Source organism: Procambarus clarkii, chromosome 41 (genome assembly GCF_040958095.1).
Source record: "Procambarus clarkii isolate CNS0578487 chromosome 41, FALCON_Pclarkii_2.0, whole genome shotgun sequence".
In the NCBI taxonomy this organism is placed as follows: Eukaryota; Metazoa; Arthropoda; class Malacostraca; order Decapoda; family Cambaridae; genus Procambarus; species Procambarus clarkii.
In genome coordinates, this window is record NC_091190.1 from 16,704,651 (window position 1) to 16,711,616 (window position 6,966).

A 6,966-nucleotide genomic window follows, 5' to 3' on the forward strand; every position below is an offset into this window, starting at 1 on the left:
TCCCCTTTGAACTGTCTAGGACCTCTTGTTCTCTTCATAGAACCTCCGCTTCTTTTGAGACCCTTTGTATCCTCATGAAACCACTTGTGTTATAACAAGAACTTCCTATATTATTTAAGTGTGTTAACCGTTAAGCTGCTAAAAATGTTCATTAATGTTTAAGTTGTTAAACACATTGTGCTTTGTTAATTATGTTAATAATCATTGAAGTGTTGACAATTAGTAAAATTATGTTATGCTTATGAGTTACAGAAACCAAGAACATATCTGTTGTTAAAATAACCTCAAAAGAAGTACATATGAAAAGACAATCTTACAGTTAATGGATTAGTTTAAAGAGTAATTGAAATCCCTGGCTATATGTGCTGCTTTTGGGAGTATGCATTTGCCTGCCATGCATGTCTAAGGACATTGTGATCTCACGTGTGATCTCAGACACCTGAGATCACACTAGATGTCTGGCAACACTTGTCTTTCATTTGGTGTTGGGCTTAAAGCCAATCAACCTACGGAGAGCTACTATGGCCACCACAATAGTTTACTGACCATCCAGCAAGTATACTTTATCCCTGAACATGGTCCAGGACTAAAGTATACTTGCAGTGTATATACACGGAGATATGGGATACACCTCTCAACGTATCCCATATTTGCGTTGTGTTATGAATCACTTTGGAAATACCTATGGATGCGTTATGTTGAGTCTAGTACTCATTGTGTTAAATCTGCATGTTTTTTTTCCTTGTACATATAATGTATATAGTATGTATATAATGTATGGGGAGTCCAGGAATGCGGGTTCGACTCCGTTGTACAAATTCAATATATTTTTTTAATAATGTTCAGAATTTTCATCATTCTGTAAAGAGTTTGATTATGATAAAATAATTTTTTACATAAATTTCAGGAATCAGTTCACGATGGAATTATTTGTACACATATAATAACAGTGTAAAGATTATTTACAAATGTGATATATTTTAAGTATTAGTGATACGGCTAATTTTGTGCTAGGTGTAAGAGTCGTCCCACGATAGGGACATAGGTGTACTCTTGGATCTGTGGTGTGTAGTACACATTCCCATGGTGTAGTGAACAACCCCGGGGTCTAGTGCACAGCCCTGGGGCGTAGTACACAGCCCAGGGTTGTAGTACACAACCCGGGGGTGAGTACTACACCCTGTGTAATACACGGTTAGAATGAAATAAACTAAACGAAATACGAAGGTCAGACTGGACCTTGAAGGACGACACCAGGATGGGGCCAGAGATCGTATCAACAAAGGTCAAGCGAACCGGACCTTCTGACTGCATAAAAAAAGAAATGGGAGATGCGGCGCATCATTCACATCCAACGCACGTCAGTCATCAAACACGTCAGTCATCAAACATGTCAGTCATCAAACATGTCAGTCATCTAGCACGTGTTATGAACCCCAGGTAGTCTAACGAGGTAGGTGCCTTGTGAGAGTTATTCTACCCACCTTACTAGAGGTAGGAGTCAGGAGAAGGAAGTAAATTAAATAAACGTCAATGAATTATGACTAGATAGAGGCAAGCAGAGGACGAGCATCTTATAGAAGCTAGTGGAGATGAGATGTCGACATTTTGTTACATGTCCCCCGTCTCCCCCTCTCAACCGGCCCAAACACACTACACTAACCATCCCAAACCTTCTCCTCGAAGCTTCGACCTGTTGCCCCCAGGTTTAAGCTGTTAAGGTTTGGGGTGGTGTAAGCTTACAGCACCGGCACACTAGGAGGAGAAAGTCATTTTACTGCTTTCCTGATCCAACTCTCACTACTTGGACCAGCAGAGGCTGAGCTCAGAAGGGAAAGTTGGCGTGTGTGTGTGCTCACCTAATTGTATTCACCTAGTTGGGCTTGCGGGGGTTGAGCTCTGGCGCTTTAGTCCCGCCTCTCAACTCTCAATCAACTGGTGTACAGATTCCTGAGCTCTATCATTTCTACATCTGAAGCTGTGTATGGAGTCTGCCTCCACCACATCACTGCCTAATGCATTCCATATATTACTACTCTGACACTAACAAATTTCTTTCTAACATCCCTGTGGCTCATTTGGGTACTCAGTTTCCACCTGTGTCCCCTTGTTCGCGTTCCTCCCGTGTTAAACAGTTTATCTTTATCTACCTTGTCAATTCCTCTGAGAATTTTGTAGGTAGTCATCATATCTCCCAGAGCTTTCCTGTCTTCCAGCGACATGAAGTGCATTTTGCGCAGCCTTTCCTCGTAACTCATGCCTCTTAGTTCTGGGACTAGCCTAGTGGCATACCTCTGAACTTTTTCCAGCTTCGTCTTGTGCTTGACAAAGTACGAGCTCCATTCTGGAGCCGCATACTCCAGGATCAGTCTTACATATGTGGTATACAAGGTTCTGAAGGATTTCTTACACAGGTTCCTGAAGGCAATTCTGATGTTAGCCAGCCTTACATACGCCGCTGATGTTATTATTTTTATGTGGGCTTCAGGAGATAGGTTTGGCGTGATATCAACCCCTAGATCTTTCTCTATGTCCATTTCCTGAAGGACTTCATCTCCCGTTCCGTATCCTGGCCTCCTGTTTCCACCTTTCTAACCAATCTATGTACTCAACTATTTGTGCCTGCAGGATTGAGCATTGACCTCGATGTGTGTGTGTGTGTCTCCTGGGGAACCTGCCAGCTGTCACCACCCACAAACCCACATAGCATGAGATAAGGACCTCGTAGAGGAGCCCCTGGGAATATTTCAGCCCGTCCTCCTGTTTTCATACGTTTTTTGTAACTATTTTTTTTTTGTATATAGAGTTCGGAAAAAATAGCTAAAAAACAAACGTATAGATATATTTTTAGGCCTAGTACAGCACATATATGTACTGAATTAGGCCTCAGATAGCTTGTATTAGGCCTAGGATAGTTTGGTTAACTTAGTTTAGGCTTCATTAACAACATAAAAAACTTTTAGTGTTTATCCATATTGAATAATAATACAAAAGTCTACTTTCCGGTGGTCCATCACGACGTATTGGTACTTCGAACACATAGTTATTGTATGTACTTTCATTTTAGGAGAATGGGCTGGAATATCTAGTCTCTGAATATGCTCATTATACCATTTTTGTTTGCCGTTTCCTTGGTGCCTCGTTGAGCTCATCTCACACCTTGGTGCCCTGTTGAGCCCCTTTTCCTTCCTTCGTGCTCCGTTGAGCCCCTCTCACACACTTTGGTTCTCCGTTAAGCCCATTCTTCCCAACTTGGTTCTCCGTTTAGCCCCACAATACATTGGTGGTCCATTGAGACCCTCTTCCCACATTGAGCCTCCATTTGATATGGTCGGCAGAACGAAGACCTCGTATTCCTATCCCAGGTCTTAGTCTGTCTCATATCCCAATTCTTAGTCTATCTCATATCCCGGCTCTTAGTCTATCTCATATCCCTCCTAAGTGTTACATAGTTCCTGCCTTTCGAGAATTGGAAGGATTCAATTTATATGAGATTAAGAGTAGGATACAAATATATCTGGCAATACGCTGTTGATGTCAGTGAAAAAGATACGTTTAAATTATGTAGTATGCCGCACGCCCACACCTTAGATAATTATGTATTAGTGTGTCAACTTATTGATAACTAAACAAATAAGGAAATAAGTAGTGTACAACATCAAATTGTTTGGTTGTGTGATAATGGTATGATAGACAGAATACTTAGGAGCTTCAAGCACTTTGCCCCAAGAGTGTAACACTTATATGCTGTGTTTACTATATTAACCTGCAATGTTAAATGTGATTCTTGTACTGTGATTTGTGGATTTGTACTCACTGGATTTGTGCGCCCCTTGAGGGACTTGAAGTAGAGGAGGGTAGAAATAGCCTAAGCTACTCTATCCCTTTGAGAGGTATTTTATTGTCTCAATAAACGTACTAGAACTTTGGAGAAACTGGTTTTGGTTCCTGATGTCGGGAACAGGTAGCCTGTACGTAGGCTTATCGAGGTCCCACAAGCCAACTACAGACCTTCCTCGGGATGCAACCTACAACAGATGCCTAACTCATAAGTACCTAATTTTACTACTAGGTGGAAAAAAATCCTCCCAGCTCCCTGGTTACCGCCCACCTTCACCTGTTGGCTACTGTGTGATGCAGTAAACTTCTGATATAGGTTAACCTGTTGATAAGTATATACTGATAAGGAAGTGAAGTGAGTGTTCAACTGTATTGATCATAAAAGGTATTCTGAACTTTTCTACCTCTACCTAGTGATGAGCCTCATGTTGTTAGTTTCTTATTGTTTATTAAATAATCTTATTTCATAATGTTTGTGTGTATATTTAATATTTGTATCTGCAGAATGGAGCTATTAGCTCTTGGACCTCGAGTTGGTGTCTAACCAATTTATTTTCCTGTAATATGTTTACTCCATATATTTCTTTTACACACGCACACACACACATTCCCAGGAAGCAGCTGTCTAACTCCCAGGTATTTATTCACAGCTAGGTGAACAGCGCACCAGGAGTGAAAGAAACTCTGCCCATTTGTTTCTGCCTCAGACGGGGATCGATCCCGGGCCCTTAGTACTACGACACTAAAGCACTGTCCACTCAGCCGCGAAGCCCCTTTAGTATCGGGTTACATTATGTGTGTGTGTGTGTGTTGATTGATGATAGATTCGTAAGACAGTGAGAATAGCCTCCGCCGCTATATTCAATGTCTTCTAAAATTTTGCTCCTTTTGGACAACTAATTAGCTACTCATATTTTATTTTTCAAGCCTAATCTCGTTCACAATGTTGGTTCTCGTTTACATATATTCTCCAGTTATTCAACGTTATGTTTCACCATACGATTTGTTTCCCACTACTTAGCATAGTAATGTTAAATTAAATAATTAATTTTGTAAGTCATTAGGACAACTATTTGCTGCATCGATATGTCTACTATATGATTTATTATTTATTTATGGAAATCATTTGGACAACTAATTGCATAAACATTATGTAACATGTAATGTTAAAGCACTAATTAATAAATTTATTTAAAAACCCATTCCGGATTTTGCTCGTACCTCCGGAAATAATTTACCATTTCATGTTATTTTTGCATAAATCGTGAATTTAATTAATAGCCATTAAAATAAATAAATAATGGAGAAAACGAATATAGTGCTGTACTGCGTGAAGGCGAAGAAAAGACCCAATTTATGTTTAAGTGTATTAACAAACAAATTTTTAGATGTAACCTACATCCTTTCTTATGTGTACAGTACCTTGAGAAAGGATGTAAGTTATATAAGAAAATTTGGTTATATATATATATATATATATATATATATATATATATATATATATATATATATATATATATATATATATATATATATATATGTCGTACCTAGTAGCCAGAACGCACTTCTCGGCCTACTATGCAAGGCCCGATTTGCCTAATAAGCCAAGTTTTCCTGAATTAATATATTTTCTCTAATTTGTTTCTTATGAAATGATAAAGCTACCCATTTCATTATGTATGAGGTCAATTTTTTTTTATTGGAGTTAAAATTAAAGTAGATATATGACCGAACCTAACCAACCCTACCTAACCTAACCTAACCTATCTTTATAGGTTAGGTTAGGTTAGGTAGCCGAAAAAGTTAGGTTAGGTTAGGTTAGGTAGTCGAAAAAACATTAATTCATGAAAACTTGGCTTATTAGGCAAATCAGGCCTTGCATAGTAGGCTGAGAAGTGCGTTCTGGCTACTAGGTACGACATATATATATATATATATATATATATATATATATATATATATATATATATATATATATATATATATATATATATATATATATATTATTTATATTTATATATAATATATATATATATATATATATATATATATATATACAAATAAATCGTTTGTAGGTTTCCATAATATAAAACCCCTTCTCAAAATGCTTCATCACTGGTTGAAGGACAATGATCAACTATGTTCAGTCATTTAAACACATCCACACACAACACAAGCAAGGCTAAATATAAATATATATTATCTACATAACAATGTATTCGTTAAATAATTTATAACATTCTAATGATTATTGATATAAGGAATCTGTTTATTATTTGTTATTTCGTTCTCCCGCCACTAGTAATACTAATATCCGCCTTTGTTAATGGTCATTTTGAAATTTTAAGTTTCAGCCAATCAGAGGGCAGTATCCAGAAATTTGAAGCTCCGTGTGGGCCCTTCCCTACGTGGGGCATTTTGTGGGGCAAAATGAAATCTAGATCACACTGGAAGTCTATGTACTACCCGTTATATCTAAGTCTATAAATGGAACAACCAGGAGATTGTATTATCTATACATCCACAACATCAATCATTCAGAAATAAGTAAGAATCAAGCTAGCTAATATTAAACACAGAAGATTATTGGCACAATGTTTTATAAATGGCAGACAATACAAATTAAATAAGATCCAAAGAACATTTAAACAATCTTGTTACAACATTCCTCTAGAATAACCATGGAACTTGATTAGAAGCTTTCAGACTGGAGAGATATGGGCGCCACTAGACTATAGTGATCTCTCGTCAAAGTTAAAATAAAAAAGATCTTTGAGTTATGAGTCTATAATGTCTTAAGATTTTCACACAAGCTTATATTTGACACAGGGGTAAAGCACCGATATATATGTTAAACCTATTTCAAAGTGTTATATCGTTGAACATATAAATCTCAGCTTATTATTTGCCAATAATATTTTTCATATCTGTTTTATCAGATTTTTTCAACTCAATTTCTTTCTTTATTATGCACCCCATACCCATCCCGTAGGCGGTGGTGTAAAGGGTTAGAGAGGCACATAATTGGTTTTGGAACTGAACCCCCCCCCCTAGTTCGTTTAGCTAAGCAAATAACAATCTTTTGACGCTAGTTACACAATTATTAATATTATATATACTCGTACA